General features: G+C 38.5%; 1 non-coding gene across 1 annotated transcript; it reads right to left on the bottom strand.

The window, feature by feature from the left end:
• Positions 1–10,252: 10,252 nt before the first annotated feature.
• Positions 10,253–10,359, bottom strand: LOC121231374 (small nucleolar RNA R71). Its single transcript, XR_005929434.1, has one exon. It is a non-coding gene; the product is annotated as a small nucleolar RNA R71 (small nucleolar RNA).
• Between the last annotated feature and the right edge of the window lie 16,121 nt (positions 10,360–26,480).

Below are 26,480 nucleotides of genomic sequence, written 5' to 3'. Positions count from 1 at the left end.
TGGTGTGATAATACCCGAGTTAAAAGTAAGACAGTTATTTATTCAGAAGATTTGTAAAGCTCAAAAGGTCGATAATGATTTGATAGTAAAGCGGGCTCAATGTGATTCAAACATTGATTCAGAATTTAAAGTGGATGTCGAGGGATGACTGCGGTTCAGAAACCGAATATGCGTTCCAAGAAATACAGAGTTGATTCAGATGATTTTGTACGAAGCTCATAATAGTTGGCTATCTGTTCACCTGGGTAGTACGAAGATGTATAATGATCTTAAACAGTTTTACTGGTGGCAAGGTATGAAACGAGACATTTCTTACTATGTTTCAAAAAGTTTAGTTTGTCAGCAAGTAAAAGCTGAGCACCAGGTACCTTCTGGATTGCTTCAGCCGATCATGATACCTGAATGGAAATGGGACAGAGTCACAATGGATTTTATATCCGGTTTACCATTAACACCAAGCAAGAAAGATGCAATCTGGGTTATTGTGGATAGATTGACTAAAACAGCTCACTTTGTTTCTGTTCGTACAGATTATTCGCTCGATAAACATGTTGAGTTATATGTTTCTCAGATTGTGAGACTACACGGAGTACCTATTTCTATTGTGTCAGATAGAGATGCGAGGTTACGTCGCGATTTTGGAAGAAATTGGAAGATGCATTAGGTACTAAACTACATTATAGCACTGCTTTTCATCCCTAGACATATGGTCAGCCTGAACGAATCATTCAGATACTTGAGGATATGTTGAGGTGTTGCATTCTCGAGTTTGAAGGTAAGTGGGAACGATACCTACCTCTGATTGAATTTGCATACAGTAATAGCTTTCAATCGAGTATCAAAATGGCACCTTACGAGGCTTTGTATGGTCGTAAATGTCGTACACCTTTATATTGGACTAAGCTTAGCGAAAATAGGATATACGGGGTTGATTTGATTAAAGAAATAAAGTAGAAAGTAAAAGTGATCCGCGAAAATTTGAAAGGAGCGTCAGATCGTCAGAAGTCGTATGCTAACTTGAAACGTAAAGATATAGAGTTTCAGATCAGAGACAAAGTGTTTTTGAAAGTCTCGCCGTGGAAGAAAATACTTAGATTTAGACGTAAAGGCAAATTGAGTCTGAGATTTATTGGGCCGTATGAGCGTATCGGGCTAGTTGCGTACAGAATGTTGTTGCCACTTGAGTTAGAAAAGATTCATAATGTATTTCACATTTTGTAACAATCCGGTTTTGACCCTAGTTGGAATAATGGTTTTGGGACCACATATCTGAGTCAAAAAATATTTTAATATTATTTTTCGTGCCTATGATAAGTGAATTGACATGTGTGAAAGTCTCGTGTAGAAATTTAACTATTTGTGTGCTTAATTTGAAAAAAGGACCTAATCGCGTAAAAGGTAAAAGATGTGTGCTAGTTGTTAGAGTGTTTATTTGAATTGGCTTTCTAAAGAAAAGGTCCTTATGTGATTATTTGACGATTGAAAGATTGAATGGACATAAAAGGGCATGTGTTTGGTGTATTTATAATGATTTAATAAAGGTTATAATGGTCAAATATTTAATAAATTAATATATGTTCTAACAAAACATGAAAATATGCATTATATGCTTTGTTTGTGCCGAAAATTGAAGAAAAAAAAGAAAATATAAAGAGTTCTACGGTTTAGCTAGTTGGAAGCTTGATTTAAGGTTCGTTTTTGATCCGTTTTTGATCATTTCTACGTTTTTGTGATCGTTGTTAAGTGCTCTAGGTAGCCCATGCTTAAATTCATCAAATTGTTGATGATTTGGAAATGTTCCATGGATGAATTCATGAAATTGATGATGTTATATGTTGTAATATGAAAGATTGATGTTGGGTTTACATGTGTTGTCTTTGAATTTTTGATGAAATTGAGTAATTTGGGCTAAATGGTAAAAATTTTATTTTTGAGGGACTAAAATATGAAATAAATGAAATGTGTGGACTTGTATGGGAGCCATGTAAATTCGGCTAAGCCTGTGTGTAAACCAATTTTGTGTATTTTGTGAATTCGTGAAATAGGGACTAAAGTGTCGAAATGTGAAAATGTGAGGACTAGTTTGTAAAATGCCTCAAATATGTGTTTATGGATTGAATTGAATTAATTGGTGAATAAAAGGGTTAATTTTGAAAACATATAGATCAAGAAAGGAGGAATTCGGAATTAGACCGAGGAAAGTTAAAGGTTATCGAGTAGACAGTCCAAGTCGACAAATTTTGAGTACGAGGTAAGTTCGTACTTAAAATATGATGTTAAGTAAGTTTTGATGCCTTTATTATACATGGGTTGTATATAATAGAATTGGATAATATGGTGATGAATCGGAAGCTTTGGCACTAAGTGTGCAATTTAAACTAGCTTTGGCACTAAGTGTGCAATTTAACTAGCTTCGACTACTTGAGACACTAAGTGTGCGATACTGACTTAATCTCAGTTATTAGAGATGGCACTAAGTATGCGAAAATATTTAGCTTCAGCTAATCTTATAGCACTAAGTGTGCAGATGAATAAAATATGATTAAGTTATGGAAAGTCTTATAACATTTAAAAAAAAAGTAAGTAGAAAAGTGAGCAAGTACGTAAAGATTCAGGTATGTATAATACCTAAGTGGTAGATGAAGTTATGTATGTGAATTTCATTGAGTTGATATGGTTTTACGGATTGAAATTGTGCAAACACTCATATGTTGTTATTTTATGTTCATATACTATTGATGATTTGAGTATGAGCTTACTAAGCTTTTGAAAGCTTACTTTGTGTGTGTGTTTGAATTGTTTTGTAGATATCAAAGCTACCAAGCTCGGGGATTGTCAAGGATCATAGCCATACTATCAACCTCATTTTGGTAATTTTGGAAATGTAAATATTTGAAGTATGGCATGTATAGGCTAGTAGTTGTGGAGTATGTTTTGTGATGTATATATTTAGCCATGTGATTTGGCTAATTTGTGATTGAACTTATGGTTGTGAAAGGCTTATGATATGTGATGTTAATTTGCAATTGTGGCATGTTTGAGTTGGATAATAGAGAAGGTAAGTTTGGTAAGTTCATAGTATAAGAACGAATGATGTTTTTGATATAATATTACATTATGTCTTAGTATAAATTGTTAAGGTTTATAAGTATGTAAATAGTTGATAATATTATACTATAAATAATATGTGTTTTAGCATGAGAAAATGGTTGATTGAGTGTTACATATATGCTTGATTCCTTGTTTGTAGGTTGACCCATAATGGGGTGGCAAGTTGGCTTAAACCAAGCCTGCATTGTACCAAACGGCCATAGAACACGGGCGTGTCTGTTTGCTGTGGGCTTAAGTCAGTAGCTAGTTAAGAACCACACGACCATAGCACACGGGCGTGTCTGTTGGCCGTGGGTGAAAGTCAATATGTATGCTCTATTTTGACACGGTTGGATTACATGGGTGTGTCTGGTGCCCGTGTAAGGCACATGGCCTGGTCACACGGGCGTGTGACCTGAACAGAGTAGAAAAATTTTCTAAGTGTTGAAATTTTTGAATGTGTTCGGTTTAGTCCCAACCTCTTCCTAATGCATGTTTAATGTCTCGTTGACCTAAGAAAGGGACTTTATGTTGATGTTTGACTATGATGCTATGATGTTTGTGAAATGAATGTGAAGTGTTCTGATATGTCCGGTAATGCCTTGTAACCCTAGTCCAATGATGGATACGGGTTAGGGGTGTTATACATTTCGATGCTTCGATGATACAGATCCGACCCCTCACATGTAATTAGTCCGTTTGAGATTGAGATTAAGCCCGATATGACGTACGAAGAAGAACCGATTCGCATTCTAGCTCATGAAATTAAAGAGTTGCAAAATAAGAAAATTTCGTTGGTTAAAGTACTGTGGAATAAACATGGAGTTAAGGAAGGAACATGGGAGCCAGAAGATGTAATGAGAGAACTTTATCCGAATCTAATCGCCGGTAAGATTTTCAGGGACGAAAATCCCTAAGTGGGAGAGTTGTAACAACTCGATCTAAACCCTAGTCGGAACGGTGGTTTCGAAACCAAGAATCTGAGTTAAAAAAATATTTAAATATTATTATATTTGAATTTGCATGTGTGAAGGTTTCGTATGAAAATTTGATCGTTTGTGTGCTTAATTCAATAAAAGGACTTAATCGCGTAAATTGAAAACTTGATAGTTTAAAGCATAAGGGCTGAATTGTTAGTGGTTTTTTAAATTGGAGTATTTAAGTGGCAATTTGACCATATTTAAATAGATTGACGGTAGTGGCCATGTTTTATAATGGTTGAATATTTGTTAATAAAGGTTAAATAGGTAAATTAATAAACAGTTACATTATAATAAAAACATAATATAAGAAAACATGCTTTCATCTTTTTAATGGCATGACAGAAACACAAAAAGGAAGAAAAGAAAGAAAGCTTTAGTTATTCGACCATGTTGTCCAAAATTAAGCTTTAGTTATTCGGCCATGGTTGTCCAAAATTAAGGTATGTAACTAAGTCTGTAACACCCCAATTTTCGGGAATTTTAAAAATGTTGGAAAAATTTAAAAATTCTGTGTCCTGTTTGTTTGTTGTAGGATTAAGTACGGTAGTGGGCCTCTAGAAGGCTCAAGCTTAAGGTAAAACCCGGTAGTTTTAATTAATTTTAATTCCATAAGAAAAAGGGGTTCTAGTTAATTGGGCTTTTAGGTATTAATTATGTAAAATAAATCACTAGAAAGCATGTGGTAAAGTGGCTAAGTGACGCCACTGGGAATGCTATAAGTGGCGTGTGGATGATTGGGAGGACCCAGGTTCAAGTCACAATGACAGCAAATAAGGGATTAATTTTTATAAATGGAAAAGGTAAGTAGTGGAACTAAAGTGAAAGTCTGTCAGGAGAGGATTTAGGAGTTGATAAGGGATAGGATTTAGGAGTTGATAAGGGACAGAATTTAGGAGCAGATAAGGGAGGAAATCTAGGAGCTGATCAAGGAACAAGAGGTGGCTGGCCAAGGGACTTTAGCATGGGAATTTCGGCTAGGGTTAGTGCCAGTATAAATTCGGTATTAGTGGTAAGTGGTGCCGTTTCCTGACCATTCTCTTCTTCTTTTCTTTTTCTCTTCTCTCCATCCACTTATTCTTTCTTCTTCTTTTCCCCATAGCCGAATCCTTCAGCCACCCTACTCTATACCACCTTCCTTCCATTATTTTTAAGACTATAGCCGATTGCCTCAAATCTCGAAATCCTGAAAACTTGACTCCTTTTGTACCGATTTTTCCCTAGCCAAATCTCTTTTTTTTTCTCACCATCTTTGGCCGATTCTCTCAACCTCTAAACCCCAGGTTTCTGTCGACAATACCACAAGTAAAAACCCTCATATTTTATCTTTCTCTACACTTTTGCAAAAAGCCAAAACTTCCACACTATCCTAGGGACATAGCTGAATACTGAGATCATTGAGGGCTCGACTTTTGTTACCGTTTGAGGGCTTAGAACTGCATCAGAATCAAGTAGGAACTAAGGGGGAACGTTGACTGGAAGAATCGGTGGTAAGTCCTTCCAACTTAGTCTATCTTGCATATTTTATGAAAAGCCAGAATCCCTAAAAGGTTAGGGAGGTTGTCGTTTTTTGGACTTGTAGCCCTAATGGGTTGTGATAATAGTATTATTTTGGTAATAGTGTGATTAAGAGGTTGTTGATCAAGGGCTTGGACAAGTGGAGTGAACGGATCTGGATCGAGACACTATTTTCGGCAAAGGTAGGAACGCTAAGGCCTAAGGTGTTGTTGGCCGAATATGATAAGAAGTTAATATGTAGTTCATTCCGGTAGTAAGATTAACGTGGTAGTATTCTAATTGTAGGCAGTTTGTACGTGGATCTCGTTAGCGAATTGTCATAAAATAGGTGTGTAACTGACACCCTCTCATAGACTCGATCGGAAAAAGTCGAAAAGCCGAAATGCCGAAAAGTTGGTATTTTGGGAATTTGCGAGTGTGCAAATGCTCGTAAGATAGTTGGGTTTGTATGTTTGGTATTCTGAAGGTAATAAACTGCAGTATGCGCGATTTCGTGCATTTTGATAACTTGGGCTTAATGGGCCAAAAATCGGGTTCATGGGCCAACGGGCTCAATTTGGTAAGTATGCGCGGTAAGTATTCTGATAGTACGTAAATGGATAGGATATTCATGAAAACCCTAGAAGTAGCTAAATCACTACAATACCCTTATGTATGGAAAATTACCATGATACCCCTAGGTGTAAATGACCAACATGCCCCTAAGGTTAATTTTGTCTGAAAAGCATGTTGATTTAAATCTGTATGATGTATGCCATGAATGAATATTTGTTGCATGGGGACATGGGTTATATTTTGGAGGAAGCGTCCTGGTGGCTATGCCACAATTATCTGATCTGGTGGCTCTGCCACATATTTCTGTTCTGGTGGCTCTGCCACGATTATCTGTATCTGGTGACTCTGTCACATTATCTGTTCTGGCAGCTATGCTGCATAATTCTGTGGCGTGTAGCGGTTGGGTGGGTCGAGTAGTCTCCCAACATGGTGACAGGATGGTATGGAGGTGTACATGGTTGGATATGGGTTGGGTTTTGTATATACATGAAATATCTGATCTGATCTGTTATGGGCCTATGGGCTTAATTCTGTATTCTGTTCTGGGCTAAGGCCAATTTATTCTGTTTCTGTGGTTTGAGCTGATATGGGCTATGGTTGGGTTAAATTTACACACTGAGTTTCTCCAAACTCATCCCCTATTTTCATCCATACAGGTAATCCCCAACCATAGTGGGCTTGGACCTGCGAGGGATTCGGAGTGGCCACTCGTTCTGCAATATGGATTTCTTTTGGTGATTTGGACTTCAATTTTCTTTACTTTGATGATTTGGGTTTTGTTATGTAATAAGGCCGCTTATGATTATTTTTAATTGGGTTTCGATTTATAACTTATCATGATGACCTTAAATTATATTAACTATCAAAATGGGCTAGATCTAGGGTTCGTTTTCCAAAAACATAAACTGATTTCGAAGTAACACGATTACAAACAAGGCTTCTGCTATGATAACGTTTTACAAACTTAAATATGTTTTATTCTAAAATAGACATAATTTCAATGGTAACCTAAAAATATACGCGATGTTAGAGTGTGGCAATGGCGGTGTGCATGTCTAGGATTGGATCCGAAAGAGCTTGGTACTTAAGCAGTCTGATGGACTCACCTCCTTTTTCCGGTTTCCTACCTGGTGCACAGCTTCCATTCACTTTAACCCTTAATGAATTAATCCTTTGAACATCAAGTACGATTTTCTGAACTTAGAACGGAAAAATGTTTTTAACGTTTTTGATGTGGCACGTCAGATCCGGTCATAACGTCTAGGCCGGGTTTAGAGTGTTACAAAGTCAGTTTTTGTTAATTTTTTACGTTTTTGAGATCGTTGCTTCGAATACTATCCGACCCATGCTAGAATTTTTTATTTTGATGAATATTTTGAATTATGCCATTGATGAATATTTGTGTTTTATGATGTTTGATGAATTATGAAATATAAGTTTTGGATTAATATGTTTTCTATTGGAATTTTTGATGAATTTGAGTAATTACGGCTAAACTGTAAAAATAATAAATTAACTAGAGGAACATTCGGCCTAAGCATTTTGCATGGAGATTTTGTGTATTTTGTGTTTTATGCAACTAAGACTAATTTGTAAAAGTGTGAAATACTAGGGGTAAAATGGTAATTTGTCTGTTTATGTGTTATTGGATTAAATTGAATGAAATTGTGTTTAAATGAGATTAATTTAAAATTGTATAGATCAAGAACAAAAGAAATCGGACTTGGATCGGGGAAAAGCAAAAATAGTCAAATAGTCGATTTACATTGTTCGTCGATATTCGAGGTAAGTCTATAAGCAATAAACATCGTTAAATTTGAATATATATGATCTTTGTATACTGAATTTAATTGTGTGAATTTCTATTAGCTATAGCCGAATGTATAAATGTTTATGCAAGTAGGGAACAAGTTTGATTCAATTGAGATATGACGTATGAAAAGCTTCGTATGAACCTTATGTAATGATTAGGATTTCTAAAATATGAATTATGTGTAAGATAGACTTTCTATCAATGATATTTGGGCTTTATTTTCTAGCAGGCTTTATGCCAGTGTATTATATCGGGCTTTATTGCTTAGCAGGCTTTATGCCGGTGTATCATATCAGGCTTTATTGCAACAGAATCAATTATACTAGGCTAAACCGAAAACGCTTGAGAGATATGAAGGCAATGGTAACTGACCAAGAAAAGATAAACTGCAATCCAAGAGGTACCCGAGAACCTCCACTCGTCTTCCGAACAAGAGAACAAAATCACAATTTCTCGAAACCTCCACAAAAAACAAGAATAGAAGAGAATACCCCAAAATAAATTAACAAAATTGAAAGCTCTAGAGAGAAAAGAAAGAAAGAAAAAAAATGCCAATTCAACCGAAAATTGTAAACAATGAAAGTCCCTACTCGGCACACCTCTATTCCTTACTTCACACAACTATCTCCCACCTAGCCATATCCCCAACCAGCCAAAATTCTCTCCAACACCTACCTTGAATTCGGCCTCAACTTCCCCCTAATAAACCGTAATTTATACATATTTCTATCCCATGATTAGCACATTTTATGGGTTATTTTTCCTTAGATTTGGTGAATTCAATGCTCCTAATGGCTTAATTTCATGTTTTATACTTAGGTGAGCATAGGAGAGTGAAAGGAACGAGAAACGAGCCAAAAACAGAGAAAATGAGCCAATATACGAAATCAACACGGCCCGAACTTCTTCACATGAGCAGACCACACGGCCGTGTCAATTTGGCGGAATCAAAGCACGACTCACACGGGTAGACCACACAGTCGTGTCTATTTAACAGGCTTGACCACGGCCTGAAGTAATCGGACACGGGCGTGTCCCTGTCGAGCCTAGGCAGGGTCCTATTCGAAAAAGGGCACTTTTGAGGGCTCTTAGGCATTCCAAAGCCTATAAATACACCTTAAAGGATGAAGAATAGGGGGGACACACAGAAGGAAGCAAGGAATTGCTCAAGGAAAGCCAATCGATCCATCTCAGAAGCCGGATTCACCATCAATATAGAAGATCTCCCTTCAAATTCCCTCAGGAGTTTTGGGTTTTCTTATGTTTTGTTATTTTTATTCTTTCGAGATGTTTTCTTTCATTAGTGTGAACTAAAACCCCTAAATACCTAAGGGGAATGAAACCTAAGACGGATCTTGTTATTATTTGACTTATTCTTAATTATATATTCTTAATTCTTGTTTTGATATTCCATGATATTGATTCAAGTTAAGCTCTTATTCAGAGAAGGAATAGACCCTGTCTAAGAGTAAATTTGTCATAATTAAGTGAAGTTGATTGCGCGCTTAGAGATAGGGTGACAAGATTTTGCCGAATTAGGGTGAAACCTAATAAGGGGATCCATAGATCGAGTTAATGCAACCCTAGGGCATTAATTAGAAAGAGATTTCAATTATTCAATCTAGGGTTAGACATTGTTAGCCTTGAGAGAGATAATAATATAACTTAGGGATCTCTACGGAACAAGTTGACTGAATAAATCGTCCGATGCAGAGTCAAATAATAAGTAAAGTCTAGGTGGATTTTTCCTTAGGTTTTGTCTTAATCAATTGAGTTTTCCAAAAAGTATTTTCCCCAAATTTCTTTTCTATGATTTTTTTCGTTTAATTAATTAGCCAGAAAAACAAAACCCTTTTTATTTTTTTAGGCTAGATAATAAAAATCAAGAAAATCCGCTACCTCCTACGATTACTGTTAATCAAAATCCTACTCTGCGCACTGTGTATGATTATACTAAACCTTCCTTAATAGGAACTGAATCGAGCATAGTTAGACCTACTGTAGCTGCAAATACTTTTGAACTGAAACCTAACACAATTCAAATGATACAGCAATTTGTCCAGTTTGATTTGCAGGACGAAGATCCCAATGCTCACTTAGCAAATGTTTTAGAACTATGTGATACATTTAAAATTAATGGCATTTCTGATGACGCCATTCGCCTTCGGTTATTCCCTTTTTCATTGAGAAACAAAGCTAAACAGTGGTTGAATTCGTTACCACGGGGGTCAATCACTAGTTGGGAACAAATGACTGAAAAGTTCTTATTAAAATATTTTTCGCAGGCTAAAACGACTAAATTCGTAATGATATCTCTTCTTTTGCACAGATGGATTTAGAAACACTCTACGATGCGTGGGAGAGATATAAGGACCTTTTACGAAGATGCCCTCACCAGGGTTACCACTCTGGCTACAGGTTCAAACTTTTCATAATGGCCTGAATCCTTCGACTCGACAAATGGTTGACGCAGCTGCTGGTGGAACCATCAATAATAAAACACCTGAAGATGCTTATGAATTTATAGAGGAGATGTCACTAGATAACTATCAATGGCAAGTCATGAGGACAAAGGCAAAGAAAACAGCAGGTGTTTATAACATCGATTCGGTCACCATGCTCTCTAATCAGGTAGAACTCTTGAATAAGAAAATTAATGGTTTTCTTAGTTCTTCACAGTTCACCCAGTAATGCAGTACGAAGCAAGTGGAGGTGGATCGAACAGTTCAGAATACCCACCTTATGGCCACAACATGGAGAACGAGCAGTTAAATTACATGGGTAATAATCCTTGATCTCAAAACAATCCTTATAGAAATGCTTACAATGCAGGTTGGAGGAAGCACCCAAATTTTTCATGGGGAGGCCAAGGAAATCAGAAACCACCACCCCTTCCAGGCTTTCAGCAACCACCATACCAGCAAGAGAAAAAGCCAAACCTTGAGGAGATACTAACCAAATTCATGTCGGTGTCAGAGACTCGTTTTTAGAATACTGAGACGGCACTCAAAAATCAACAAGCATCAATCCAAGGGCTCGAAACTCAGATTGGACAGCTCGCCAAGTTGATTTTTGAACGACCACAAGGTAGCCTACCAAGCAACACTGAATCTAACCCAAGGGAGCAACTCAACGCAATTGCCATTCATGATGAGGAAGGGTTAGTGGAAAAACCAAGGCCAAAACCGGTGGTAGGCAAAGGTAAGAATGAGGTAGGCCAAAATGAACAAAACTCAGTAAGTACAAAATATAAACCTCAAGTGCCATACCCCAATACGACAACGAAAGACCACTCAGACAAACAATTTGGTAAATTCCTTAAACTTTTAAAGCAACTACATATTAACCCATCGTTTATTAAAGCACTTTTGCAGATGCCGAACACAGTCAAATTTTTAAAGGAGCTTCTAGCAAATAAACGAAAGTTAGATGAAAGGCCGTATGTGGAGCTCAACGCAGTTTGCTCAACCATTCTTCAAAATAAGCTACCCAACAAACTAAAAGATCCAGGGAGTTTTACGATTCCTTGTTTAATTGGTAGTTTAGATGTTAATAATGCGTTGGCTGATCTAGGGGCTAGTATCAATGTTATGCCTTACGAATTATTTAAGCAACTAGGTCTAGGGAAATCCAAACAAACTAGGATGAGCATTCAATTAGCAGATAAAACTATCAGATTTCCTAGGGGTATCATTGAAGACGTACTCGTTAAAATTGACAAATTTATATACCCAGTTGATTTTGTTGTTTTAGACATAGAAGAGGATAGTAATGTTCCTTTAATTTTGGGAAGGCCCTTTTTAGTAACTGCTAGAACAATTATTGACGTTGGCACAAGTGAACTCACACTTCGTGTAGGAGACGAAACAATTAACCTTCAAGCTCGCAACCCGATCAACACATCAAAAAATGAAGGTGATTGTACAAAATTTTCTACTAAGACTGATCATACAATGCGACCTATTTTGCAGGAAATAAGTTCGAAGGACACACATGAGCCATGTTCAATCCACAATAAAGAATCTGCCCATGAAGAACAAAGGTTATGAATCGAGGAGTTAGATGAATGGCTGACATTTAAACCAAGAAAACACGATAAACCAAAATTACACTAGAATGAGCTCAATGCCTCACCAAATCAACTTAAGGTTGGAGATAAAGTTTCATTAGATGTCGCAGATCCTTATATTGATACTGCCAAACAGAATTAAGAAATTCCTCTTACGGTACTTAGCATTTTCCCATTTGGTAGAGTCGAGGTAAGTCATCCCAAATTCGAAACCTTTAAGGTAAACAATACCCGCCTAAAACCTTATTTTGATGGGATTCATAGTAGGAATGAGGAGTATAAACTCCTCGAACCACCATGACCATTCACTAAAAAGGTAAGTCGAGCTTAGACTATAAATAAGCGCTTCTCGGGAGGCAACCCGAGCTCTAACAATATTAATTTCTTTAAATTTTAGTTTTAACATCTAACATACTAGCCGACTCATGGAACGCGGGCTTTCTAAAGCACACACGGGCGTGCCTTAGGCTGTCTGAAAACGGGGCGAAATTTTCCCCAACACGGGATGCGACAAGCCGCCACAACCATGCGTTAATACCTTAGGCGAATCTGCCAAAATAACACGGGCGTGCGGCACGTCTGTGTCGTAGAACTGTGTTTGAAATTGAGAAAATAGCATGGGCATTCGCCACGCCCGTGTCTAGAACCTGTGGTAGACCAGTCATATTAACACGGGCGTAGGACTACATACACGGACGTGGGAGAAGCAAATGATGATAGACACGGGCGTGTGCACCCACACGCCCAAGGAACATGGGAGTGGGCCAAATGTCAGACGCGCCCAAATTCAAAATTCGCGAATCACACGGGCAAAAAAAATTAGGGAACACGGGCGTGTCCCCTGGCCATGTGTCCCAAAATCTATAAATACACTTCACTATTCATCATCTTCTTCACCTAAAATCCCTAATCCTAGTCGCTGCAAGTCCACATGGCCTCCCTGCCATGCCCGTGTGCCACTTCTAACTCCATTTTCGCCACCAATTCTCATCTTTTTAGCATTTGTTTACTCTTTTCTCTCTATTTTCTTCATCCCTTTTACTAATTTTATGATTCTTATGGTTTTATTTGGAAGATTTTTAATTTATATTCATAGTTCTCACTATAGTCATGCTTATACGTTTATTCTTTGTCATTTTAGTCAATGTTTTCTGATACATTCATTCTTTTCGTGTGTTCCCATAAGAGTCTAGTTCAGTCATTTTATGTTGAAAATAATCATGCTTTTATTATGTCAATTACTATATAAACTTCTATCATTTAGATTAAACTGCTGAGTATTGTTAGTTGGACTGATTAGTTTAACTATATTCATGATTACTTCTTGAGTTAGTTAGTTATGTTATATTCTTTGTTCTTCTTACAGGTATACCATGTCAAGCTCACGTCACAAGAAAACTGTCGTTCCCGCTTTGAAAAAGCAGAAAGGGGTGTCTTCCTCAGGCCCTACTGCAGAAATTTGCCACCAATACCACATTTCCACCCGGCAATTAGAAGGAACTATTCCAAATCATACGGGCCTGACCTTTAGGTGTGGGCCGCTGCATTGACTGGACAACGCTTGAACAAGTCCAGTTGGCTGACGATGTACGAGCACTCCTGACAACTGATCCATGGTACCTCTTCTTTACGATCATCGAGCCGACATACCTTGAGCTCACAATTGAAATTTTCTCGACATTCCATGATCAAGACGTCATGACCAACTTTGATGATCCTTGAACAATCCAGTTCCGTCTCGGCGATTTAGTCCGCTAGTTAAGTGTGCCCGAGTTTGGTATAGCTTTGTGCCTGTACACAGAAGAGTTCATGGATGAGAACGACCTCGACACTCTCCGTCACCACATCCACTACTCTCCCTCGAAGTGCTGGTACACTTTAGTCCCTGGTTCAGGCATCGGCTCTCTCTCCCTCCTTAAGGTACCTACACGCCATCTTGGCACACACTTTGACAGGACGTCGAGAGAGCACTAGCATCGTCAACACTCACGACGCCTACTTTCTATGGAGCATGGTGAACGGGCATGTACTCGACCTTGCTTACTTTATTTCCCTCGCCATTCGCCACCAGACGGAGCGACATTGGAAGGGGGTCATCTCCATTGCCCCTATGTGACTCGACTAGCACAGCACTTCGTGCTCCTCAACACAGCAGCCCAATCATCCTCCCTTACTCTTATTGGCCAGATGTCCCCACCAGGCATCTCGAGCATGCTTAGTATGAGGATGATCGAGAAGCGCCGAGGAACCCACCCTTCTCAGTATCGCCTCGCCCAATCAGCCAAGGAGGGAGACCCTGAGAACATTACTGATGATGACCCTCCATATCATGAGGACCCACCGTCTCAGCCACCACCACCCTCTCGTCTAGTTCATGCGGCAGCTTCATACACTGACATTTCTGAGCGCGTTACCCGATTTAAGCAACAGTGTTTTCATCGCTTCGATAATATTGATGCTACTTTACAGTAGATTTGTCAACACTTCCACATCTAATCGCCAACCCCACCTCGCGAACCACCTAACGATGAAGATGTTTAAAAACTTTTTTATTATTTTATGTATTTATTTTTATTCTATTTTAAGACTACTTTTTATTTTTTCTTTAACCTTATTTCTATTATATTTTATAATTTTTATTTTACAATTATCAACTTCGATTATTCCATTACGAGTAATTATGCTTTCTTATACTTCCTAAAAAGTTCCTGATTTTGTCATAGTTATAAAGAGCTCCTCAAGCTCATCATCACATAGGAACTAATAACTCCACCGGGAAAGCTTCTCCAGAACTGCCATGTCCAACTCGACCACGATCATAGCTACCACTAGATATAATATTCTTTTGGCGCAGGACTTATGGACTAATGAACCTCTAACACCACCAGAGTATCCTCCTCCACTCTCACGCCGATTATTCTCCAAAACTCCAGTTCAAGGAATTCATTCATCATTCAGGAAGTTTCACTTCTCTCCCTATCTTATGATTATAAATCTATCTTTTTCAATATATCTACCTTTGTACATTGAGGGCAATGTACATCTTAAGTGTGGGGGGTCTTTTATATCAAAAAAATCCCTAAATTTTGTTTTATTCTCATGCGATCTTCTCATATCATTATTAGAATGAATTCCAATTAGCCTATAATGTCTATTAATATATCTTGAACTAAAACATATGCATTTATGCATTGATTGTTTAAACTTTAAGACATTAGGGAATCAAGCATGATAAGTTGATTTTTGAAGAATTAAAAACTTTTAAGTTGTTTCCCTAAGTTTAGGTATTATTTTGAGTTGGAATTCACAAGTTTAAAAATCAAAAAGCCATAATTTTTGTGAGATCTTGAGACTTTAGAGCATCTATTATTTCTTTCATGCTCACTTTCATTATGAGTGCGTCAGTATTGAATTGTTATTCTAGAACTTGCTTGATTATGCATGTCAAGACCACACCATTTGATTTGTTATGTCAAAATGGTAAAGGCAGTTAGGTTTAACCCATTCACTCCATAAAAGCCTACCTTCACAATTAACCCTTAGTGAACCCCCTTGAGCCTAACAACCCATTCATTGATTTACCCTCAATATTAACCCATAACTCATTATTGTTGAAATCCCCTAAATTAATTTGATCCCTATTTTTGTCAAGATCTGAGTTGGAATTGTTGCTTAGCTATGTTTTATTCTATTTTTTAATTTGACTTGTTCTTAAAAAAAAATACATGTATACATATTAGTAGCAGTAATCTTCTGAGCTAAAGAAGTTAAATTTCATATTCTGAGAAAACGCTCTGTTGTACGCAATTGATGACTAGTCATTTTTCTAGTTAGGGACTTTTTCAATTCAATCTTGATTCTAACCCTTTCTTTCAGCTTGTAACCACACCCTCTAACCAAAGCCACGTTACAACCCTCTATAGACCTTTTGATTGATTTTTCATCTCAATTTATAGTGGTGGAGATTTGATTTTCATGAAGGTCTATGGTAATGACTTTTCATTATTGACTATTGAGAGCTTCATTTATTGTACTTAAACATCTCGAGTGATTTGAGTGAATCTTTAGTGAGGATGTGAAACTCTGTGATATTTTGAACCAAAGGTAATTACTTAGATTAGGGGAGACAGCTATGTTTGCATAATAAAATGTTCAACTTGGAATATTTGAAACTTTGATGTTCTTTGAGTTGAATTTTCAATGTATGATTACCTATGGATTATTTTGAGATATTATCGATAGAAATTATAAGTTGCGAAAAAATTTTATTTTGATTATGAGTTGAAGATTTTGCTTGAGGACAAGAAAATGCTTAAGTGTGGGGTATTTGATAAACCGTAATTTATACATATTTCTATCCCATGCTTAGAAAATTTTATGGATGATTTTTCCTTAGATTTGGTAAATGCGATGCTCCTAATGCCTTAATTTCATGTTTTATAGTTAGATGAGCATAGGAGAGTGAAAGGAACAAGAAATGGGCCAAAACCAGAGAAAATGGGCCAATGTACGAAATCAACACGGGCAGACCACACGGTCATGTCAATTTGGCAGAACCGAAGCACGACTCACACAGGTAGACCACACAGCCGTGCCTATTTAACAGGCTTGACCACGGCCTGAAGTAATCGCACACGGGCATGTCCCTGTCAAGCCCAAGCAGAGTCCTATTCGGAGAAGGCCACTTTTAAGGGCTCTTAGGCATTACAAAGCCTATAAATACACCCTAAAGGAGGAGGAAAATAGGGGATGCACAGGAGGAAGCAAGGAATTGCTCAAGGAAAGCCAATCGATCCATCTCAGAAGCCGGATTCACCATCAAGACTGAAGATCTCCCTTCAAATCCCTCAGGAGTTTTGGGTTTTCTTATGTTTTGTTATTTTTTTCTTTCGAGATGTTTTCTTTAATTAGTATGAACTAAAACCCCTGAATACCTAATGGGAATGAAACCTAAGACGGAACTTGTTATTATTATCTAAATTGCATGATAAATATTTGACTTGTTCTTAATTATGTGTTCTTAATTCTTGTTTTGATATTCCGGGATATTGATTCAAGTTAAGCTCTTATTCAGAGGAGGAATAGACCCTGTCTAAGAGTAAATTTGTCATAATTAAGTGGAGTTGATTGCGTGTCTAGAGATATGGTGACAAGATTTTACCAGATTAGGGTGAAACCTAATAAGAGGATCCATATATCGAGTTAATGCAACCCTAGAGCTTTAATTAGAAAGAGATTTCAATTATTCAATCTAGGGTTAGACATTGTTAGTCTCAAGAGAGAAAATAATATAACTTAGGGATCTCTACGGAACAAGTTGAATGAATAAATCGTATGATTCAGAGTCAAATAACAAGTGAAGTCTAGGTGGATTGTTCCTTAGGTATTGTCTTAATCAATCGAGTTTTCCAAAAAGTATTTTTCCCAAATTTCTTTTCTGTGATTTCTTAGTTTAATTAATTACTCAGATAAACAAACCCCTTTTATTTTTTTAGGCTTGATAATTAAAAGAAAGTTGATACTAGTACTTTTAGTTCCTTTGAGTTCGATAATCCAGTCTTGCTAAAGCTATACTACTGTTCGATAGGTACACTTGCCTTCATCGTGATAATAGTTAGTTTTAAGAACGACTCATTATAAATATTTAAAGCCTGTCACGGATATCATGTACCTTCCCCACTACAGAAGCATTCAATTTTAATCAAACAACAACACCTCCTCAACATTAACAATAAAAAAAATGTTCCTCTTGCGTTACCAAGCCTCAAAACCCAGCTCTCCAAGCACTCTCCACACATCCTTAACCCCTAGAACAGTAGATTCTTCTATGACATACGTAGTCATATTTATTTAAGAGGCTTACAGTCTAGAGCCAAGGTTTAACCAAGTAAAACAAAATTTTTGTTCAAGCCACAGCTTGAACTTGGGACTTCTCCAACAGCCCTCAAGACACCCAACCACTGAAGCACACTTGAAATTATACCCAACAATGTACAAATATAAATATTTAAAATTTTGGGGAGTTACAACTCTACCCTCCTAAAAGAAAATTTTGGCCTCGAAAGTTACCTAATCAGAAAATAGGAGGGTATTGTTGCCGTATCGCCTCCTTGGGTTCTTACATGGCTTCTTCAGAACTTTGATTATGCCATAATACCTTAATCAATGGAACCGACTTTCTTCTCAGAACCTTCACATCATGATCTATGATTTGCACTAGTTCTTCCTCAAACGTCAGATCTGGTCTAACCTCAACCTCCTCAGTCGAGACAATATGCATAGGATCAGTGCGATATCGCCTCTGGATGGTCAAGCTCTAAAGGTAACTCAAGTTGATAGGTGACTAGTCCCTCACGTTTTAGTATACGGTATGGCCCAATGAACCTAGGGCCTAACTTACCCTTCCGACCAAATCTTAGTACCTTCTTCCACGGCGAGACCTTGAGAAAGAATAAGTCCCCCAGAGAATATTCAATCTCTTTACGCTTCATATCTGCATATGACTTTTATCTATCTGATGTTGTCTTCAGTCAATCCCGAATTAGCTTAACCTTTTCCTCAGTATCGAAAATCAATTTAGGGCCCAAAACACGTCGCTCACCCAATTCAGTCCAACACGATGGAGTACGAAACCTACTACCATATAGTGCCTCGTAGGGTGCCATCTGTTGCTAAACTATTAGCGATTGTTATACGCAAACTCTGCCAGCGGCAAGTAGTCTTCCCAACTGCCTCAGAAATCTATTACACAACTTCTTAACATGTCCTCCAATATCTGAATCACCCTCTCTGACTGACCATCTATCTGAGGATGGAACACAGTACTGAAGTCCAATCTAGTACCTAGTGCCTCATGCAACTTCTTCCAAAACTGAGATGTGAAGCATTGGTCTCTGTGAGATATTATAGAGATCGGTACTCCATACAGTCGTACTATTTCTGACACATATAGCTTAACCAGTTTCTACAGTGAGTAATCAATACGAACCGGTATGAAATGAGAAGACTTGGTCAATCGATCCACGATGACTGATACTGCGTCCGTTTTAAAAGGAGTTAGGGGTAACCCACTAACGAAGTCCATGGTTACTCTTTCCCATTTCCACATCGGAATCTTAACTGGCTGAAGCAACCCTGAAGGTAACTAGCGTTCAGCCTTAATTTGCTAGCAAGTCAAACATTTATCCACAAAGTAGGTCACATCACTCTTAAGCCTTGGCCACCAATATACATCACGAAGATCTCTATACATTTTGTTTCCACTTGGGTGCATAGCATAGGGGCTACTATACACCTCACGCAGTATAGATTGCCTCGACTCAGTATCCTTAGGTACACAAATTCTTCCTCGGAAACAGAGTACCCCTTCACTATTTAGTCTAAAATTTAAAATTTCCCCACTCTCTATCTGCTGGAATCGAGAACCCTGTGACTCATCCTCCAATTGTTTACCCTTTATCTTATCAATCTACGTCGGTTTAACCTGAAGTTTGGCCAACAAACTACAATCATCGAACAAGTTGAGACAAGCGAACATCGCTCTCAGATCAGTCACAGCCCAACGACTCAATGCGTCAGCTACCACGTTAGCCTTACCCGAATGGTATTCAATCGAACAGTCATTGTCCTTAAGCAGCTCAATCCACGTACGCTACCTAAGGTTTAGCTCTTTTTGAGTGAGGAGATACTTGAAGCTCTTGTAATATGTGTAAATGATACACCTCTCACTATACAAGTAATGCCTCCAAATCTTCAGTGCGAATACCACTGCAACCAATTTCAAGTCATGTGTCGGGTAGTTCACTTCACGCGTCTTAAGCTGACGGGACGCATACACCACTACCTTACCCTCTTGCATCAGCACACAACCCAAGCCAACATGTGATGCATCACTGTAGACAGTGAATTTCTTCCCAGATTCTGGCTATATTAAGATAGGGGCCTCAGTCAGAACTTTCTAAAGTTTCTCAAAACTTTCCTGCTGCTCGTCAGTCTAGTTAAATGGTACCACTTTACGTAACAACTTAGTCAGAGGTGCAGCAATCAACGAAAACCCTTTAACAAACCGTCTATAATACCCTGCCAAACCCAGAAAACTTCAAATCTCAGACACCGACTTGGGCTGCTTCCAATCCAAAATAGCTTCAGTTTTCCGAAGATCAACACTAATCCCCTCAACCGATACCATGTGACCCAGAAAAGTTATCTCACGTAGCCAGAATTCACACTTACTAAATTTAGCATACAATTGCTTCTCCCTCAAAACCTACAGAATAACCCAAAGATGTGCATCGTGTTCCTCCTTAGTCCTCGGATACACCAGAATGTCATCTATAAACACCACTATGAACCGATCCAGATAGGGCTGGAGCATTCAGTTCATCAAATCCATAAAAGCTGCTGGTACATTCGTCAGTCCAAACGACATCACTAGGAACTCATAATGACCATAACGAGTCCTAAATGCTATCTTGTAAACATCTGTTTCCTTGACCCTCAGTTGATGGTACCCCGACCGGAGATCAATCTTAGAGAAAACCGAAGCTCCTCGAAACAGATCAAATAGATCGTCTATCCTCGGTAAGGGATACTTATTCTTAATAGTCAATTTGTTCAGTTGCTGATAGTCGATGCACATTTGCATAGTCCATCATTCTTCTTTACAAATAAAACCAGTGCTCCCCATGGAGAAATACTAGGGCAGATGAACCCTCGATCCAATAACTCTTGAATTTGAGCCTTAAGCTCTATGAGCTTCTTCGATGCCATTTTATAAGGGGCAATAGGCACCGGAGCCGTACCAGGAAAGAGCTCTATCCCAAACTCAACTTCATGCTTAGGAGGTAACCTCGGTAACTCATCGGAAAAGATATCCGAAAAATCCTTAACTATTATGATATCTTTCATACGAAACCTCAGAACTTGAAGTACTGACGTAGGCTAAATATGCATCACAACCCTTGCGCACCATCTTCTCAGCCCTAAGTGTAGAAATCACATTTGACAGATAATTCTGATGCTTTCCAATCACAGCTACCTCACTACCCTTTTTTGTTCTCAGTATCATCCGCTTTGCAGTACAGTCCAAATTTTCCTGATGCTTAACTAGCCAATCCATGCCCAATATTATGTCGAATTCCCTAAAAGGAAGTTCCATTAAGTCAGCTAAAAAGATCATACCTTAAACCTCGAAAGGTATATCCTTAAACAATTTATTCACTCTCACTGACTACCTTAATAGACTCAACATGGTAACCTCACTCGTAGTGTTCTCACACATCACACCTAAAGTCTCAGACACAGTGCATGGTATATAAGAGTGCGTAAACCCAACATTAATCAATGCAGTGTAAGGTACATGATGAATAAGGAACGTACCTGTAAGAACATCTGAGGCATCTCTGTCCTCTCGACGACGTGCAGCATAAACCAGTGCCGGCTGTCTCAGCTCAGTATAACCACCAACCCTTCCTGGTGGTCCACGACCATGACCCATACCATTCCCACCTCTGGCCTGACCACAACCTCTCAGTGGCTGCTGAAAACCTCTTTGCGGTTGAACAGTACCCCTACCAGTAGCTTGCATTTGATCAGGCCTCCGTGGACAATCCCTGATATGGTGCTCCATAGATTCGTACCTCAAACAGGCCCCTATCCGAACCCAGCACTCGCCCTAATGGCGTTTCCCAAAACAATACAAGGCTGCAACCCAAAAGTAGCAACAGGGGGCCCAACCGTGACCGACCTATCAAATCTGGCCTTTTTCTTAGGCCTCAAAGCTAAACTTGAGGGCTCCCAAACCCTCTTGTTCCTTCCCCTGTCCGACTCACGATTCTGGCACTCAACGCGTTTCACATCCTCAGTGATCTTCGCCTTTTCCACTAACACGACAAAATCTCACTTCCTCGGTGGAGTTATCAAAACTCGTAGATCATCCCTGAGGCCATCCTCAAAACGCACACAACACTCATACTCAGTTGCCACCATGCCTCACGCATAGTGACTCAATCGCAAAAATTCCACCTCATATTCAACCACGGACTTATCCCCCTGGGTCAAATTCAGAAACTCCCTCCTGCGAGCATCCACATAACTAGTGCCTACATATTTCCCTTAGAATGCATTCTTGAAAAACTCCCAATTCAATCGATCGAACTGAGTATCCTCTTTCACAGTAAGCCACCACTGATAGACTTCATCTCTCAACAACAACACTGCACCTTTTAGTTTCTACTCTAGGGTGCAGTCGAGGTCATCCATGATCCTCTTTGTGGCCTCTATCCAATATTCAGCCACATTAGAGGCAACTCCAGCGATACCCCTAAAGATCTTAACTCCATTAGATCAGAGTCATTCTATTACCGACCCACGGCCTACAGTATTAGTATTGGGCCCAGTGACCCTTTCCAGAATTTGCAGCATAGCTTGGGACAGTGCATCGTCCCCGCCACCCGATCATGTGACCCAGTCTTAATCATAGGTGAAGCCGGTTCCTCTCTTGTCTCAATGTTAGGCATATGGCCCGATACCAAAGACCCAGCTCGAGCACCTCTACGGCCTCTGCCGCGGCCTCTAGTACCCCCTTCCACAAGTACGTCTGGTGCTCATTATCGATTTGCGTATTATCTGTATTGACAGTTTTATGCATCAGTTTTACAGTTCTAGTGTTTATTAACGGATGTTTTATGAAAAAAAATCAATAATTCCGAGTTGTTTGTTTTCACAGTTCGTAGTCTTACAACAGTTTTAGGTTACCCTAATAAAGGTTTCAGTACAGTCTATTATCTACGATAATCTCAGTATTTCAATTAAATCGACAGTAGTTTTAGAGAACTTACAGAATCGGTGCCGGAGACTCGGTAGACCACACATTCGAAAGCAACACCTCAAAATACTTTTCCACCATTTGAAACAATTCCTTTAAAATTTACGTTTTTAGGAAAAAACCAAATCCACAGCTGAGTTTTGCAACTTGGCTCTGAGACCACTAAATGTAACACTCCAAACCCGATCTAGACGTTATGGTCGAATCTATGATCTCATATTGAAGTGAGTTTTGAAAAGTGTAGCTTTACTGGAAAAGTCTATTTATGTTAAAACCTCGTATGTGTTCTTTCAGAGAAGTTAACTGACTTGTTCATTTGTTAATTTATAGGTTTTCTTAGCAAAACATGACCCATACTAAATCATTATTATGCTTTGAAAACATTTGTTCGTTGCGGAAGCTTATAAAACAAGTTGTGTAGCTTGGTAGTTGAAAATCATTTATTTTTGAAAAAAAACCCGTGTCCTACTACTAACAGATATAAGTCAATTTAAATAAATCCCCAATTAAAAATAAAAACTTTAAACAGCCTTATTACATAAAATTTACCCAATTAAAACTACTTTTACCAGAAATCCAAAACGAAACATAAACAGTTGTGTGGCCATCTTCGAGTCCCTCACAGTACCAACCCGCCTAAGGATTACCTGCACAGATAGGCAGAAAAGGTGAGTTTCTAAAAACTCAGTGTGTAATCCATATTTATCAAACAATCAAACATACAGTGTTGAACAGTCTGGGCCTAAGCCCATATCAGTCACATTATCAGCGTAGCCTTAACTCAATACAGTAATAGTATCAGTGTGGGCCTTAGCCCATTTCAGTATAGTATCAGAAATGCATACAAAGATCCTACCTATCCATCCTCTACAGTCAACTCCATCCAGCCCTACGCTCCACGTGGGGATAAAATTGACCCAACCCTCCCTATACTCTAGAGTATAGTACCGGTTGTAGCACTAATAGTATTTGCAGCAGAGCTGCCAGTAATAGGCTTATAGCCTTTCAGTACACTTCCTCCAATATCATATGTCCCACCCCATGCAATGCAACATAATATAAATGTACATAAATAAATAAGATGGTATGCTCAAACATTCATATATCACATAGGGGTATTTCCGTCATTTATCTCGTAGGAGTATAATAGTCATAACATAAATTATGGTCCAGGTGTATTTACGGACCCAGTAGTAGGTCCACAATCATCTCGTACGACCCGTGCAACCTTAATAATTAAATTGTAAAAATGGGCCCAAGCCTATAAGACGGCCCATGTGGGCCCACAAACTAGTGTGGCCCAATAAGCCCAAATAATGGCCTTTGCTATGTAGACAACATATCTAGCCCAATAATCTCCACACCTCTAAGCGGTTTACCCGTATGGGGCCCACGAGCCCGTGGGACCCACACGGCCCATTATGCCTAACGTGGCCAAATTTAGCCCAAGCCCATGAAACCGTACGTGAGGCCTCTACAGTTGAATGCCTATGTTTGTGCATTCGACTCACTATACGATCGAGCACACACTCGTGTAGTGTCATCAGTCGTACATTTTTAGCTTTTGCCGATTTATACTAGAAGCAGTGTGATTACACACCTTATGTAACGCCCCGAATTTGGGCCTAGAAGTATTGGGCCTTGAGTGTGAGTCTAGAAAGAGGTTGTATATAAGCATTTAATTGTGCAAGGAAATAACACAATTAAATGTCCGCTTTGGTGGTTAATGGCTCTGAGAAGTGTTGGAGAAATCTTGGGTTCAAACCTGGGCTTTAGCAAAAATTTTGGTTTTAAGTGAATAAAACCCTAGTTTCTTGGATGAAGGCCTTTTAAATTATTGTGGTAAATAAATGACACAAGAAAGCATGTGGTCTAGTGGTTGTGGTGTCATTATGGTTGTAAGGGAGCCTGGGTTCAAGTCTTGGCTCTTGTAATTTATTTTGGTTTTTCTTTTAAAGGAATCTGGACGTTATTACATATGCCTTATAATTAATTGAGGAGAAAATATGACACAGAAAAAGCCTCGACCTATAAAATTACCAAAATACCCCTAATTTTTTAAATTACTGAAATACCCTCGACCTGTAAAATTACCGAAATACCCTCAACTTGTAAAATTACTAAAATACCCCTGATTTAGAAAATTATCGAAATACACTTGATTTAGAAAATTATAAAAATATCCCTGATTTACAAAATTTCAGAAATACCCTTAAGTTTCAAAAATTATATAAATACCCCTAATTTAAAAAATTTCAAAAATACCCTTGACTTTCAAAATTACAGAAATACCATTGGTTTGTAAAATTACCGAAATACCCTTGGTTTGTAGATTTACCAAAACACCCTTGTAGGGTGAAATGACTAAAATACCCTTAATAAGTAAATAGACCGTTCTGCCCCTCCAGGATATATGACTCACTGATAATACAATTTGATTGATTTGACTATGTTTTGACTGAGAATGTATGACTGTGATTGGACTGTTGTGACTGTGATTTGTATGATTTTGTATGTCGTGTGAATATTTGCTGCATTCATATAATATTATATTGCACATGGGTGGGGATTATGAAACGGAGGAAGAAATTGAGAATCGCATGGTTGCTTGACGACCGTGGATCCACTGGTGGCTTTTAAGCCCAATATATGATTATTGACGACTCTGTGTTGATCATATTTACCCAAGGCTATGTGCCGACTATGTTACTATCGCTGATGGATATGTGCCTAACATGATACAGCTATCGATGGCTTAAAGCCAATTATTCTGATTATGGCTTTGCGCCAACCTACATATGGCTCTGTGCCAACCTGATTATGGTTGTGTGCCAAACGTATTTGCCTAAGGCTATGTGCCAATATATGATTATTGACGACTCTGTGTTGATCACAGTTACCTAGGGCTATGTGCCAGTTATGTTACTCTAATTGATGGCTATGTGCCTAACATAATGCAGTTATCGATCGGTTTGTGCCATTATGCCCTTCTGCTTACGGCTTCCAGTCGTCATGTTATCTTGCAGTGTTGCTACGATGTTTATGGCTATGTGATGTCCTGTTTATGGCTATTTGCTGTCCTAATTACAACCTTGAGTTGTTCTGTTGACTTAGTGCTGCAATCGGTGCTAACATTGTAAGTGTAGGGATGGCGCGAGTGATTTATTCCTCGCAGGTAGTGTAGGGATGGACGGAGGCAAGTACAGGGTTGGATGGGATGGGTTAGCATACATTTTTGCATTATGTATATGGTTTGATTCTGACAAGGGCTGAGACCCAAGTGAAATTGTACTGGGCTTTGGCCCACACACATTATTCTGTTACTATAATGGGCTCCAGCCCAAACTGATTTTGAATTTTTTCTATTTACTAACTATTTTAGTTTAGGAGGGGATTACACACTGAGTTTTCATAAACTCACCCCGTTTATTAACTGTGCAGGTAATCCCCAGCGTTAGGTGGATCGGTGTCACAGAGGGACTCAGAGATGACCACACAACTGCACATGTTTTTCTATTTCTTTTATTTAGTTAAGCACTTTGGTTTTTGATTTGGGTTGTATTATGGCCTCTTTATTTTCTTAACTTTTTATTTAGGAAATTTATTTAGTATGCTTAATATCTGTTAGAA

Source organism: Gossypium hirsutum, chromosome A06 (genome assembly GCF_007990345.1).
Source record: "Gossypium hirsutum isolate 1008001.06 chromosome A06, Gossypium_hirsutum_v2.1, whole genome shotgun sequence".
Lineage (NCBI taxonomy): Eukaryota > Viridiplantae > Streptophyta > Magnoliopsida > Malvales > Malvaceae > Gossypium > Gossypium hirsutum.
Note: the sequence above shows the minus strand (reverse complement) of the source record. Positions and strands in the feature narration are given on the sequence as shown.